The sequence below is a fragment of the Rana temporaria genome, chromosome 2 (assembly GCF_905171775.1).
Source record: "Rana temporaria chromosome 2, aRanTem1.1, whole genome shotgun sequence".
Lineage (NCBI taxonomy): Eukaryota > Metazoa > Chordata > Amphibia > Anura > Ranidae > Rana > Rana temporaria.
In genome coordinates, this window is record NC_053490.1 from 532,014,832 (window position 1) to 532,031,631 (window position 16,800).

The following is a 16,800-nucleotide window of genomic DNA, read 5'->3' on the forward strand; positions in this document are numbered from 1 at the left end:
TTTAAAAAAAAGGGACACAATAAAAAAATAAAAAATCAGGGACAGAATAAAATGTAAAAGAATTTCAGGGATGAAATAAAAAAATTCAGGGTTGAAATAAAAAAAATTGAGGGACAAAGTCAAAAATATTTCAGGGACGAAATAAAATCAGGGAATAAAAATAAAAAAGATTCAGTGACATATGTAAAAAAAAATTAGGGATAAAATGTAAAAAAAAAATCAGGGACAAAATTTAATAAAATATGCAGGGACGAAATAAAATAATAATAATTCATAAAAAAAATAAAAAAGATTCAGTGACATATTTAAAAAAATTCAGGGACAAAATGAAAAAATAAATCAGGGACAGAATAAAATGTAAAAGAATCTCAGGGATGCAATAAAAAAAAAATCAGGGATGAAATAAAAAAGTCAGGGACAAAGTCAAAAATATTTCAGGGACGAAATAAAATCAGGGAATAAAAATAAAAAAGATTCAGTGACATATGTAAAAAAATTAGGGATAAAATGAAAAAAAAAATCAGGGCCAAAATTAAATAAAATATGCAGGGACGAAATGAAATAATAATAATTCATTAAAAAATAAATAAAAAAGAATCAGTGACATATTTAAAAAAATTCAGGGACAAAATGAAAAAAAAATCAGGGACAGGATAAAATGTAAAAGAATTTCAGGGATGAAATAAAAAAATTCAGGGATGAAATAAAAAAATTCAGGGATAAAATAAAGTCAGGGACAGTCAAAAATATTTAAGGGACGAAATAAAAACTATTTAGGGACGACTTAAAAAAAATTCCCGGGGCAATTTAAAAAAACATTCCAGGGACAAACCCGTATTTTGGGGTCAGGCAGCCCTGCTACCCTTCCCATGTCACCTAAGCTGGCATTTGGTGTCCCTGGCGAAGCTGGCCCCTGGTGGGCACACCGCTCTGTGGCAGGCTCACTACCAGGCAGCCCCCCCCTCCCTTGCACAAAGTCCAGGAGGAGGGGGGGGGGCCTGTATCTTCTGGCTGTAACCAGTGAGGAGAATGTGATTCTTCTCTTTTGCTGAGCAGCTGCACAGACCCCTCATGAATAGGGGGAGGGAATGAGGGTCTTTCAACTGCCCCACAAAACACTGGGGGAGGGTCTGCTGTGGAAAAACTCCGGCACAGCCCGGCTCTTATAAAACTTCTTTTCCCACCTCGGACTCTTCATGTGGCTTCTCTGCAATTAGCAGAAACCATAATCCCAGGACGGGGCTCCCCACTTTTCTTTTTTTTTGGTTGAGATCCTGAAGTGAGTGTGGATGTAGTAAAGTCCCTGCTCCTCTCTCATCCCAGAGCACCTCCTGCCATCCCAGTCCCTTCCCCCCCCCTCGCTCTCAGGGGAGGCTCCTATCCAGCCAAACAAGGGATTGTTTTAGAGAGCAGTCATCCAAAAAAAGAGGCACAGAGCCTGCAGAACATGCTGGCCAACTCAACCCAACTTCACCGCAGCTGAAGAACCTCCAAAAAAACAACCAAGGCCTCCAGGTCGTTGTCCTCCCCCCCTAAAGACTTTCCCAAGTCCTCGACTTTTTCGGGAGGACGAAGGATTGCCTGCAAAAACCCTCCCCGTCCTTCTACTCCTCCGCTCTTCCTGGTGAGTACGAATTTTGACTTTCCTACTCGTAGGAAACCCTCCGGGCCGTTCCTCTTTTGTGTTATTACGTTGGCCGCCGAGGAACGTCAACGTTCTAAAAAATTTTTGCAACAAAGTTGCACCGCCGGATCCCTAGGATAGGTTTGGGATCCTGAGTTCTACGGGGACTGAACACCGAGCTCGGGCCTAGTCGCCGAGACTTCTTCTGCTGCCCGAGTTTTCTTTCCCCGGCTTTCCTGAAGGGTTCAAACTCTTCGTAAGGGTCTGGGGGAAAGTCTTCACGGCGTCTGGGGGAAGCTGCCGGAGGTATTGGAGCCAAAGTTTGACGTGTTTTCAAGCTTTTAGGCTTGTGGTTGTAGCTTGTATTTGTGTTATTTATACAACTCATGGCAATTTTACTAGTTTTATACAACTCGTGGCATTTGGTTTATGATAACTTGTGTTGCAGTATTATACGTCTCATTGCATTAGTTGTTGTTTATCTTGTGTTGTAGTATTATATGACTCATTGCATTAGTTGTCATTTAACTTGTGTTGTAGTATTATATGACTTATTGCATTCGATTTACTGTATTAGCATTTGTATTGTAGTATTATACGTCTCATGACATTACTTCTACTAACTCGTGTTGTAGTATTATATATCTCATGGTTATAGTTTTATTTTAACTTGTGTTGTAGTATTATATATCTCATGGTAATAGTTTTACATTAACTCGAGTTGTAGTATTATATATCTCATGTTTATAGTTTTACATTAACTCGTGTTGTAGTATTATACATCTCATGGCAGTAGTTTTACATTATCTTGTGTTGTAGTATTATACGTCTCATTGCATTAGTTGTTGTTTATCTTGTGTTGTAGTATTATATGACTTACTGTATTAGCATTTGTATTGTAGTATTATACGTCTCATGACATTACTTCTACTAACTCGTGTTGTAGTATTATACATCTCATGGCAGTAGTTTTACATTATCTTGTGTTGTAGTTTTATATATCTCATGGTAATAGTTTTACTTTAACTTGTGTTGTAGTATTATATATCTCATGTTTATAGTTTTACATTAACTCGAGTTGTAGTATTATATGTCTTGCGGTATTAGTTTTACTTTAACTTGTGTTGTAGTATTATACGTCTCATGGCAGTAGTTTTACATTAACTTGTGTTGTAGTATTATATATCTCATGGTTATAGTTTTACATTAACTTGTGTTGTAGTATTATATATCTCATGGTTATAGTTTTACATTAACTTGTGGTGCAGTATTATATATCTCATGGCAGTAGTTTTACCTTTACTCGTGTTGTAGTAGTATTATACAACCTATGGCATTAGATTTATTATGATTGTGTTGTAGTACTATACAACCCATGGTATAATTTGTGTTGTAGTATTGTATAAAGTCTAGAACGAGTTTTAATAGCATGTGTTGTGGTACTGTACAACCTGTGGCATTGGTTTCACTATTGTTTGTGTTGTGGTATTAGACAACTCATGGTATCATTTGTGTTGTAGTTTCTACAACTGACAACATTAGTTTTACTTTAACTCGTGTTGCAGTATTATACGTCTCATGACTCTATCATAATATCTTTTGTGTTGTAGTGTTATACATCTCATGGCACTAATCTCATGGCGGTATCGTAATCTCTTTTGCGTTGTAGCATATATACAACTGACAGCATTGGCATTGGTTTTACTATTGTTTGTGTTGTGGTATTAGACAACTCATGGTATAATTCGTGTTGTAGTATTCTACAACTGACAGCATTAGTTTTACTTCAACTTGTGTTGTAGTATTATACATCTCATGGCACTAATTTATTATCTTTTGTGTTGTAGTATTGTATAAAGTTTAGAACTAGCTTTAATAGCGTGTGTTGTAGTACTGTACAACCTGTGGTATTAGTTTTACTATTGTTTACGTTGTAGTATTATACATCTAATGGTATTAGTTTTACCTTTACTTGTGTTGTAGTATTATACAACGCATGGCATTACATTTATTATGATTGTGTTGTAGTATTCTACAACTGACAGCATTAGTTTTACTTTAGCTTGTGTTGTAGTATTATACATCTCATGGCACTATCGTAATCTCCTTTGTGTTGTAGTATTATACAACTGACAGCATTAGTTTTACTTCAACTCGTGTTGTAGTATTATACAATTCAAGGGCACTAATTTATTATCTTTTGTGTTGTAGTATTGTATAACGTTTGGAACTAGCTTTAATAGCATGTGTTGTGGTACTGTACAACCTGTGGCATTGGTTTTACTATTGTTTGTGTTGTAGTATTAGACAACTCATGGTATCATTTGTGTTGTAGTATTCTACAACTGACAGCATTAGTTTTACTTTAGCTTGTGTTGTAGTATTATACAATTCATGGCAATATCGTAATCTCTTTTGTGTTGTAGTCTTAGACAACTCGTGGCATTAGATTTATTATGATTGTGTTGTAGTATTATAATTTGTGTTTTAGTATTCTACAACTGACAGCATTAGTTTTACTTTAGCTTGTGTTGCAGTATTATACAACTCATGGCACTAATTTATTTACCTTTTGTGTTTTAGTCTTGTATAAAGTTCAGAACTAGTTTTAATAGTTGTGGTACCGTACAACCTGTGGTATTGGTTTTACTATTGTTTGTGTTGTAGTATTAGACAACTCATGGCATTTAGTTTTAATATGATTGTGTTGTAGTAGTATATAATCCATGGTATGATTTGTGTTGTAGTATTATCCAACTGACAGGCTTAGGTTTACTTTTACTTGTGTTGTAGTATTATACATCTCATGGCACTATCATTATATCTTTTGTGTTGTAGTATTATACATCTCATGGCACTATCGTTATATCTTTTGTGTTGTAGTATTATACATCTCATGGCACTATCGTTATATCTTTTGTGTTGTAGTATTATACATCTCATGGCACTATCGTTATATCTTTTGTGTTGTAGTATTATACATCTCATGGCTCTAATTTATTATCTTTTGTGTTGTTTAAAGTTCAGAACTAGTTTTAATAGCGTGTGTTGTAGTACTATACAACATATGACATTGGTTTTACTATTGTTTGTGTTGTAGTGTTAGACAACTCATGGCATTAGTTTTAATATGATTTGTGTTGTAGTATTATTGTTGTGTTGTAGTATTATACAATCCATGGTATAATTTGTGTTGTAGTATTATACAACTGACAGGCCTAGGTTTACTTGAACCCTAAAAAGTTAGGGTTAGGTTTGCTTTAACTTGTGTTGTAGTATTACACATCTCATGGCACTGTCGTAATATCTTTTGTGTTGTAGTATTGTATAAAGTTTGGAACTAGCTTTAATAGTGTGTAGGTTGTAGTACTGTACAACCTATGGCACCGGTTATACTATTGTTTGTGTTGTAGTGTTAGGCAACTCATGGCATTAGTTTTAATATCATTTGTGTTATGATTTTGTATAACTCAAAGAACTGTTTTTTATATCTGTTGTGTTGTAGTATTGTAGAAGTCCTGGCACTAGTTTTAGTATAATTTAAATCTTATTACTGCTAACTTAGAGCATTAGTTTTATTAACATTTGTGTTGTAGTATTATACAGCTCATTAGTTTTAATATGATATGTGTTGTGGTATTATACAATCCATGGTATTAGTTTTACTATAACTTGTGTTGTATTATTATACAACCTACGGCATTTGTGTTGTAGAATTGTAACACTCGTGGCACTAACATAAATATCATTTGTGTTGTAGTATTGTATAATGTTTAGAACTAGTTTTACTATCCCTTGTATTGTAGTATTATACAGCTCATGGCACTAACATAATATCATTTGTGTTGTAGTATTGTATAATTGTTTAGAACTAGTTTTACTAACCTGTGTGTTGTAGTACTGTACAACCAGTGGCATCGGTTTCACTACCTTTTTTGTGTTGTAGTATTAGACAACTCGTGGCATTCGTTTATATCATTTGTGTTATGGTATTGTATAACTTAAAGAACTGGTTTAAGTTACCTTTAAGTTGTAATGTTCTACAAGTTTTGGCATTTGTTTTATATATATGTTGTGTTGTAGAACTATACAACCCATGGCAATTTTTTTTTTAATATAATTTGTGTTGTAGTATTATACAACTCAAGGCATTAGTTCTAATATGATATGTGTTGTAGTGTCATACAAGCCGTGGTATCAGTTTTAGTATCTTTTGTGCTGTAGTATTATACAACTCATGGCATTCCTTTTCTATCAGTTGTGTTGTAGGATTGTGGAGGTCCCGCCACTAGTTGTAGCATAATTTGGGTCTTATTGCTGTTATAACTTTATTATGATTTGTGTTGTCCTATTCTATGACTCAGTAGTAGGCTATAACATGGGAAGTATGGCCTACAGTCAGGAGGGATTTAGCAATCAAAACAACAATAAAAAAGTTGTGTACAGAAGTGTTATGTATACACTGCAACATAGTAGCAAAAATAGCACAAAGCAAAATAAACTGTATTTATTCTCTGTCCTCTCTGGAGATCTGTTACTAGTCTACTACATTAGCAGCAGTGAGCTGTACCATGTTGGCTGGACCTGGTGGCAGCAAAGTGGACAAAATATGTCCCGGGTTTCTCAACCAGGGGTAACAGGAGGCACCTTGTGGTGTTTGCAGTTGGGAAGGAACTTTACGTTTAGAGCCAATGGGCAAACATATGTGTTAATATGCATGGGTTTCTCAACCAGGGTTTCATGGAACTTCAGGGTTCCTCCGGATGTTACTAGGGGTCCCCTGTGGGTTCCTCCAGACGTTTGCTAGCAGTTCCTTGAGGGTTCCTCCAGAGGTTGCTAGGGATTCCTTACAAGGTTGCTAGGGGTTCCTTCAGAGGTTGCTAGGGGTTCCTTGAAAGTTCCTACAAAGGTTGGTAGACATTCTTTGAGGGTTCCTAAAGAGGTTGCTAGGGGTCCCTTGTGGGTTCCTAAAGAAGTTGCTAGCGGTTCTTTAAGGGTTCCTCCAGAGATTGCTAGGGATTCCTAACGAGGTTGCTAGGGGTTCCTTGAGGGTTCTTCCTCCAGAGGTTGCTAGGGGTCCTTTGTGGGTTCCTCCAGAAGTTGCTAGCGGTTCCTTAAGGGTTCCCCCAGAGGTTGATAGGGCTACCTTGAGGGTTCCTCCTGAGGTTGCTAGGGATTCCCAACAAGGTTGCTAGAGGTTCCTTGAGGGTTCCTATAGAGGTTGGTGGACATTCATTGAGGGTTCCTCCAGAGGTTGCTAGGGGTCCCTTGTGGGTTCCTCAGATGTTGCTAGCGGTTCCTTAAGGGTTCCTCCAGAGGTTGCTAGGGCTACCTTGAGGATTCCTCCAGAGGTTGCTAGGGGTTCCTAATGAGGTTGCTAGGGGTTCCTTGAGGGTTCCTACAGAGGTTGGTGGACATTCCTTGAGGGTTCCTCCAGAGGTTGCTAGGGGTCCCTTGTGGGTTCCTCAGATGTTGCAAGCGGTTCCTTAAGGGTTCCTCCAGAGGTTGCTAGGGCTACCTTGAGGGTTCCTCCAGAGTTTGCTAGGGATTCCTTGTGAGGTTGCTAGGGGTTCCTTGAGGGTTCCTCCAGAGGTTGCTAGGGATTCCTTGCGAGGTTGCTAGGGGTTCCTTGAGGGTTCCTACAGAGGTTGGTAGACATTCCTTGAGGGTTCCTCCAGAGGTTGCTAGGGGTCCCTTGTGGGTTCCTCCAGAAGTTGCTAGCAGTTCCTTAAGGGTTCCTCCAGACAGAGGTTGCTAGGGCTACCTTAAGGGTTCCTCCAGAGGTTGCTAGGGATTCCTAATGAGGTTGCTAGGGGTTTCTTGAGGGTTCCTCCAGAGGTTGCTAGGGATTCCTTACAAGGTTGCTAGGGGTTCCTACAAAGGTTGGTAGACTTTCCTTGACGGTTCCTCCAGAGGTTGCAAGTGGTCCCTTGTTCGTTCCTCCAGAAGTTGCTAGCGGTTCCTTAAAGGTTCCTCCAGAGGTTGCTAGGGATTCCTTACACGGTTACTAGGGGTTCCTCCAGAGGTTGCTAGGGGTTCCTTAAGCAACGAGTAACTTCTGCCTCTCAGATAAGTTCCCACTGACACCATAGCTCTTTTTATCTATCTGTAAGGTGGTAATTCTTCCCAATGCCCACAAGTGTAAGGAGTATTCTTCCCAATGACCATCACACTAATGCAGCCTTTCTCAACCTTTTGAACACAAAGGAACCCTTCGGTCTCAGGGAACCCCTACTAAACATGACTATAGCCACAACTCATGATACGTTAGTGTGATGGTCGGTGGGAAGAATGTTCATTGGGAGGTATTGTGCCCCATCTTTGGTGTCATTGGGAGGAATTATGCCCCATTGTTGGAGTCATTGGAAAGGAATTGTGCCCCCTTGTTGGTGTCATTGGGAGGAATTATGCCCCATTGTTGGTGTCATCGGGAGGAATTGTGGCAGAATTCCCTATTGTTGGTGTCATTGGGAGGACTTGTGCCCCATTGTTGGTGTCAGTGGATGAAATAGTGCCCCAAGGGCCGGAATAAAACCCTGAATAAGGCCCCCAAAAATAATGCCCCATTGTTCGTTTCAGTGGGAGATATTGTGCCACATTGTTGGTGTCATTTTATTGGGAGGAGTTGTTCCCCATAGTTGGTGTCAGTGGATGAAATAGTGCACAAGGGCCGGATAATGACCCAAACATATTGCCCCATCATTTGTTTCAGTTGGATTAACTGTGCCCCATTGTTGGTGTCAATTAGAGGAATAGTGCCCCATCGTTGATATCAGTGGATGAAATAGTGCCACAATGGCCAAAAAAAAGCAAGCCAATGGCCCCAAAAATAATGCTCCATCGTTTGTTTCAGTTGGAGGTATTGTGCCCCATCCTTGGTGTCATTGGGAGGAATTGTGCCCCATTGTTGGTGTCATTGGGAGGAATTGTGCCCCATCTTTGGTGTTATTGGGAGGAATTTTGCCCTATTGTTGGTGTCATTGGGAGGAATTGTACCCCGTCGTTGGTGTCATTGGAAGAAATTGTTCCCCATCGTTGGTGTCAGTCGATGAAATAGTGCCCCAAGGGCCAGGATAACGCCACGAATAAGGCCCCAAAAATAATGCCCCATTGTTTGTGTCAGTGGGAGATATTGTGCCCCATTGTTGGTGTCATTGAGAGGAATTGTTCCCCATCAGTGGTGTCAGTGGATGAAAAAGTGCCCCAAGGGCTGGATAATGACCCAAACATTTTGCCCCATCGTTTGTTTCAGTTGGAGTAATTGTGCCCCATCGTTGGTATCATTGGGAGGAATAATGCCCCATCCTTGGTATCATTGGGAGGAATAATGCCCCATTGTTGATATCAGGGATAACGCCCCGAATAAGGCCCCAAAAATAATGCAGTGGGAGATATTGTGCCCCATTGTTGGGTGTCATTTGGAGGAATTGTTCCCCGTCGTTGGTGTCAGTGGATGAATTAGTGCCCCAAGGGCCAGATAATGCCCCAATGTCTGTTTCAGTTGGAATAATTGTGCCTCATCGTTGGTGCCATTGGGAGGAATTGTGCCCCATCTTTGGTGTCATTGGGAGGAATTGTGCCCCATTGTTGATATCAGTGGATGAAATAGTGCCACAAGGGCCAGATAAAAGCAAGCAACGGGCCGTATCCGTATCTGGGCCGCAGCTTGGAGACCCCTGCACTAATTTATCACGAGTTGTCGTTTCCTCTGCGCCAAAGCGTTGGGCAAGGTCTGCGCTAGGCGATAGGAATGGATTGGTGGAGGTCCGGTGGAGGTCTAGGTAGGAGGACGCTCAGTTGTAGTTTTTGTTGCTCTCTGTTTATTGTTATGTTTTATTTTTGGGGCTATTTATATCCCTCGCTACATCCCGAGTAACATAAACACAGATTATACTTAGAAACGGTTTACAAACTTTTGGTTTGCAACATTGTTGCCGTGTCTTCTAGTTGCCAAAGTCGTCCACCTTCTACAATAAGCGCCATTCTCTGACGCGGGGGAATTACGGCGTTGTATTTTTTTTCTATATCCCAGCGCACGCGCGTGTGTGTGTAAATAGACGCAACGACGTGATGTACGGATTCCGCTCGCCGTAAACAGCAAGCATCTGTGGTGAGGTCTTTTGCATTTTGGATTTTTTTTTAGAAATTCTTGAGGCGGCCCTTCGCAAAAAAAAACACGCTAGACACATGTTGATTGGATAAATAAACCGCGTAAAAATATATTTATTCCTCGCCGTGTTGTTATGATGAGGGATTAGGCGCTGCGGACAGCGGAAACGCGACGTATCGATTCGTTTTGACATTTAACACCCCCCCTTCCCCTCGATCGGGGCTGCATGAGATTCTGGGTCTGATGACTAAAATACGGAAGGGGCAAATTTTCGACCGCCAAATAAACGCAAACGCCAAATAAACGCAAACGCTTTTTTTTTTTACGACTGCACCTGAGCGCCGCGGTGAACCACGGGTTGGCGAAGGGCCCATTCACACCACGCGTGCCCTACAACACACTCAAGTATATGTAAACCCAAAGAGCCCAATTACACTAATGCAATTGTGTTCACTCCTTGAATGGCACCGCCATAACGTGTTGCGTCACAAGGGTCACGTCCAATAGGGTTCATTGGCAGCCTACGTATTCGACTGCACCTGAGCACCGCCACACCACGCATGCCCTGCAACACACTTTTAATACACTGAGCGAGTATATGTAAACCCAAAGAGCCCATTTGCACTAATTTAATTGTGTTCACTCCTTGAATGGCACCACTCTAACGTGTTGCGTCACAAGGGTCACGTCCAATAGGGTTCATTGGCAGCCTACGTATTCGACTGCACCTGAGTACCGCCACACCACGCATGCCCTGCAACACACTTTTAATACACTGAGCAAGTATATGTAAACCCAAGAGCCCAATTACACTAATGCAATTGTGTTCACTCCTTGAATAGCACCGCCCAAACGTGTTGCGTCACAAGGGTCACGTCCAATAGGGTTCATTGGCAGCCTACGTATTCGACTTCACCTGAGCGCCGCTCACACCACGCATGCCCTGCAACACACTTTTAATACACTGAGCAAGTATATGTAAACCCAAAGAGCCCATTTGCACTAATGCAATTGTGTTCACTCCTTGAATGGCACCGCCCTAACGCGTTGCATCACAAGGGTCCAAAAGGGTTCATTGGCAGCTGCTCATTGGCTGCGCCGTCACTCAGTGTGCAGACCGGACTACTGGTGCATGTCTGCATGGTTACGGGGCGCTTTGGAGTGTAAGCTCCTCTGGTACAGAGACCGATGTGACTGGTTCAGTTCTCTCCGTACAGCACTGCGGTATATGTCAGAGCTATATAAATGTATAATAATGTGTGTCTGTGGTGGGAAAAATTTAGAGTGTAAGCTCCTCTGGTGAGGAGACTGATGTGACTAGTTCAGTGTTCTATGTACAGCACTTTGGAATATGTCAGAGCTATATACTGTAAATATATAGTAATATTAATGCGTGAGTGTGGGGGAACATTAGAGTGTAAGCTCCTCTGGTCCAGAGACGGATGTGACTGGCTCAGTGTTCTCTGTACAGCGCTGCGGTATATGTCAGAGTTCTATAAATATAATAGTGTGTGGCTGATGAGGACATTAGAGTGTAAGCTCCTGTGGTGCGGAGTGGCTCAGTGTTCTCTGTACAGCGCTGCGGTATATGTCAGAGCTATATAAACGTATAATAGTGTGTGTCTGTGGTGGGGGGGACATTAGAGTGTAAGCTCCTCTGGTCCAGAGACTGATGTGACTGGCTCAGTGTTCTCTGTACAGCGCTGCGGTATATGTCAGAGCTATATAAACTTATAATAGTGTGTGTCTGTGGTGGGGAGGACATTAGAGTGTAAGCTCCTCTGGTCCAGAGACAGATGTGACTGGTTCAGTGTTCTCTGTACAGCGCTGCGGTATATGTCAGAGTTATATAAATATAATAGTGTGTGGCTGATGAGGACATTAGAGTGTAAGCTCCTGTGGTGCAGAGTGGCTCAGTGCTCTCTGTACAGCGCTGCGGTATATGTCAGAGCTATATAAACTTATAATAGTGTGTGTCTGTGGTGGGGGGGGACATTAGAGTGTAAGCTCCTCTGGTCCAGAGACTGATGTGACTGGCTCAGTGTTCTCTGTACAGCGCTGCGGTATATGTCAGAGCTATGTGTATAGGAATGCATACAATCCAGACTGTAAAGCAAATCTCATTTGCCCGGAGCGTGAAGATTGGGAGCACAATGGCGAGTGTCCCGATCTGTCAGAGGGGTCTAATCTGCCAGCTTTTGTCTGCCTATCAGGGCTTGACATCTGTGGGGGGGAGGGGGGGTTCTGGGTAATGACATGTGACCTCTCTACAATGGACAGCTCTTGGCTGAAGTTTTGATTGGCAGCTTAGCTGGTCACACTTGTTACGGTGCCATTGTACAATCCGCTTTACATTGGCCAACAGCTACGGACCATCTGATTGTACACAGAGTGAAAAGATTGTTCCTACACTGCGTATTTACCTTTTTTTTTTTTTTTTTTTTTATAAAATACAAATTTTGACCTTTTTTTTTGCATCCTGATGCCGCTGATCTCATACTGCCTCTTTGCAGCCACTTCCCACCTACATGCATTCCAGAGAAGGCTGCATGGCATTCCTCCAGGCGGGTTCCCCGGTGGGCCGTGTCTGTGTGCAATGTGCTGAAACTGCAACTTGTAGTTGCCAATAGAAGCCTGTGTGACAGGGTGCTTCCTGTCATAGGGTGACAACAATGCTCTGTCCCTGTTTGCCCAATTGCTCTCCTGCGTTGTCTCCGTGTAACAGGAAGGAAGCCCCATGAATAAGGACCTTCATCAGGGATTATTATTATTTTAATGAAGGCTGCAGATTTAAAATGTAGGAAATATTTTTAGAATTACAACAACATGTAAAAGCATCTCTGAGATTTTAGTGATTAGGTTCACATCTACAAAGCGCCAGTCCACCCCCCTGCTGTGCCAATTATGAGGGGTTCCCACCATCCCTGTGCTGAGTTCCCGGGTCTGTACACCTGCTGTGCCCATTATGAGGGGTTCCCACCACCCCTGTGCTGAGTTCCCGGGTCTGTACACCGGCTGTGCCCATTATGAGGGGGTCCCACCATCCCTGTGCTGAGTTCCCGGGTCTGTACACCCGCTGTGCCCATTATGAGGAGTTCCCGCCATCCCTGTGCTGAGTTCCCGGGTCTGTACACCCGCTGTGCCCATTATGAGGGGTTCCCACCATCCCTGTGCTGAGTTCCCGGGTCTGTACACCTGCTGTGCCCATTATGAGGGGTTCCCACCACCCCTGTGCTGAGTTCCTGGGTCTGTACACCTGCTGTGCCCATTATGAGGGGTTTCCACCATCCATGTTCTGAGTTCCTGGCTCTATACACCTGCTGTGCCCATTCTGAGGGGTTCCCACCATCCCTGTGCTGAGTTCCCGGGTCTGTACACCTGCTGTGCCCATTATGAGGGGTTCCCACCACCCTTGTGCTGAGTTCCTGGGTCTGTACACCTGCTGTGCCCATTATGAGGGGTTTCCACCATCCATGTTCTGAGTTCCCGGCTCTGTACACCTGCTGTGCCCATTATGAGAGGTTTCCACCATCCCTGTGCTGAGTTCCCAGGTCTGTACACCTGCTGTGCCTATTATAAGGGGTCTCACCATCCCTGCAGGGCCGTCTTAAAAGCATCATAGGCCCCTGGGCAAAGTAATGCTATGGGGCCCCTACAATGAAGACAGCTCAGGTAAACAGACCAGATATCCCCACAGAACTCTGACCCCTCTACACCCTGCTTTGGGGAAAGTGCAGAACCCCCCCCCCATGCAGCTGGAGCCCCTGGGCAGCGCCCAGGTGTGCCCTCTCATTAAGACAGCCCAGCATCCCTGTGCTGAGTTCCCGGGTCTGTACACCTGCCATGCCCATTATGAGGAGTTCCCACCATCCCTGTGCTGAGTTCCTGGCTCTGTACACCTGCTGTGCCAATTAGGAGGGGTTCCCACCACCCCAGGGATGAGTTCCTGGGTCTACATACTTCCTGTGTCAATTATGAGGGGTTCCCACCATCTCTTTGCGGAGTTCCTGGCTTTGCACACCTGCTTTCCCCATTATAAAACGTTCTTATCATCCCTGTATTAAGTTCCTGGGTCTGTACACCTGTTGTGTCCATTATGAGGGGTTTCCACCATCCCTGTGCTGAGCTCCCGGGTCTACATACCTCCTGTGTCAATTATGAGAAGTTCCCACCATCCCTGTGCTGAGTTCTTGTCTCTGTACACCTGCTGTGCCCATTATGATGAGTTCCTACCATCCCTGTGCTGAGTTCCCGGGTCTACATACCTCCTTTGTCCATTGTGAGGAGCGCTCTGGTTACACCGCATTCTGAGCCTACTTGGTGAAGAGTTTGCCATCTGTATTCCATGCCAAGGGGCTCTTTGCACCCCCTCCCTCTCTGGGCCCCAACGTGGACATCCTGAGCCCCATTGGAGGAGTGGAGATTCCGTTCCTGTGGGTTAATCTATCTACAGATAAAACAAGGCTTTTGGCCTAATAAATACAAATTTCATCGGACACGGATGTGCTGATTAGACACGGCGGAGATGGATTTTCTGCCCCTTCGCTCAAGTCAGGAACAGCCTGGAAGGTCTGTCTAATAGCATAGCGGGGGCCCCCCCATCACCCCTCCTCAGGCCTTAGAGGGACCTGGCAGCCATGAGGACATCTGCTTTCCATCAGGTGCAGCCCAGCTGGTTTATGGAGGGAACACGAGGTGTCAGACTTGGCCACAAAGCCACCAAGGTGTACGTGTGTGACCGCAGGCCATCGGCGAGGGGGGTTTATAGCGGGAAGGCCTGACAAGTCGTAAATTGGAAGCCATTTTGGCGCATATGGACCATTCCCTCAGTGCAGGCAATGACCTCATGGTGTTACTGGGGAGGGGGGGGTGTAAACTGGGCTCCCAGCATGCTCTGGGGCCCATTGGATACTTCCTTATAAAGAAATAAAGAAAAAAACACAAAGGTGTTACTGATGTTCATTAATATTGCTCAGCGCCTTGTGCCGGGGGGTTTATCTGACCGCAGACCGAAATCCAGAACTTTTCTCCTTGTTAAGGCCAATCAGACGGCGAGTTCTAAGGGTGGCGTGCCTCCTCTGGCGTTTGTGACAAGGAGTTTTCCTTCTCTCTTTCTTCCTTTTCTAGGCCAACCTTCACTCTTTCTTACACCTCTCTTTCCACCTTCTCTCTATCTTCCTTCTCTCTATCTTCATTCTCTCTATCTTACTCCTCTCTATCTTCATTCTCTCTATCTTCATTCTCTCTATCTTCCTTCTCTCTATCCTTATTCTCTCTATCTTCATTCTCTCTATCTTCCTTCTCTCTATCCTTATTCTCTCTATATTCCTCCTCTCTATCTTCATTCTCTCTATCTTCATTCTCTCTATCCTCCTTCTCTCTATCTTCATTCTCTCTATATTCCTTCTCTCTATCTTCCTTCTCTCTATCTTCCTTCTCTCTATCTTTCTTCTCTCTATCTTTCTTCTCTCTATCTTCATTCTTTCTATCGTCCTTCCCTCTATCTTCCTCCTCTCCATCTTCCTCCTCTCTATCTTCCTCCTCTCTATCTTTCTTCTCTCTATCTTCATTCTTTCTATCTTCCTTCTCTCTCTCTACCTTCTCTCTATCCTTTTTCTCTCTATTTTCCTTCTCTCTTTCTACGTTCTCTATATCTTCATTCTCTCTATGTTCCTGTTCTCTTTCTACATTCTCTCTTTCTCTCTACCTTCTCTCTATCTTCCTTATCTCTTTCTACCTTCTCTCTATCTTTTTCTCTCTCTATTTTCTTTCTCTCTATCTACTTTCTCTCTATCTTCATTCTCTCTATCTTCCCTCCCTATATCTTCCTTCGCTTTTTTTTCTTCTCTCTTTCTTCCTTTACTCTTTTTATCTTCTCTTTATTTTCATTCTCTCTTTCTTCCTGCTCTCTTATCTTCCTTCTCTCTTCCTTCACTTTTTCTTCCTCCTCTCTCCCTTTTCTTCTCTTTTTTCCTTTGCTCTTTTTTTGCTCCATTCTTTCTTCCTTCACGTTTTCTTCCTTCCCTCTTTCTTTCATCTCTCTTGCACTCCCTCTTCCCCTCCCCCAAAGGGTTAAAACCTTTTCAAGCAAAAAATTCTGGCCTTATGGAATTTTTCATATTAATTACATTGGCAAGAAGTCACATTTTTACCGCTCAGAGCCTCTCCTCCCCTCTCACTCTCCATCCTCTCTTTTATTTGTCAGTAAAGGAAGAGACACTTTTCTTAGGGATTAATATTAGGGTTAGGGGTTGGGATTATTTTAATTATGTTTTATTTATTTATTATAGAGTTAGGGGTTAATATTAGTGATCAATATTTGGGTTAGGTTTTTTTTATTTTATTTATTTTTTATTATTATTTATGTTTTATTTATTTATTATAGAGTTAGGGGTTAATATTAGGGATCGATATTAGGGTTATTTTATTTTTTATTTTTTTATTATTAATGTTTAATTATGTATTATAGAGTTAGGAGTTAATATTATTTTATTATTATTTATGTTTTATTTGTATATGATTGTTATTTTTTTTTTTTGCTTTATTTAATGAGCTATTTATTAATTATTATTATTCATTTTTATTTAATTATCGCATTTGAGCAGAAAAACGCACAGAAACTCGTGACAAAACGTGGTAAAACTTAAAAATTAAGGGGCAGATCCACGTAGATTGGCGCTTCTCTCCGCCGGGTGTAGCGTATCTAAGATACACTACGCCGCCGTAATATTTTTTTTTCGAATCCTCAAAGAATTCGCGCCGTAAGTTACGGCGGCGAAGTGTATCTTTGGCGGCGTAAGGGCGCGGAATTCAAATGGCTGTGATGGGGGCGTGTTTTATGTAAATACGTCGTGACCCGACGTAAACAAAGTTTTTTTTGAACGGTGCATGCGCCGTCCGTGGGGGTATCCCAGTGCGCATGCTCGAAATTAAACCGGAACAAGCCAATGCTTCTGACGGTGACATCATTCTACGCAAATCCCTATTCGCGAACGACTTACGCAAACGACGTAAAAAATTCAAAATTCGACGCGGGAACGACGGCCATACTTAACATTGAGTACGC

The 16,800-nt window shown here is 42.5% G+C and overlaps 1 protein-coding gene across 1 annotated transcript in view; it reads left to right on the top strand.

The window, feature by feature from the left end:
• The first annotated feature begins 1,081 nt into the window (after positions 1-1,081).
• BOC (BOC cell adhesion associated, oncogene regulated) overlaps positions 1,082-16,800 on the top strand; it is a 117,347-nt gene continuing 101,628 nt past the window's right edge. The window contains exon 1 of the mRNA XM_040339131.1: positions 1,082-1,624. The gene's annotated coding sequence lies outside the window, so the exon portion shown is untranslated. The remainder of the gene's footprint in view (positions 1,625-16,800) is intronic.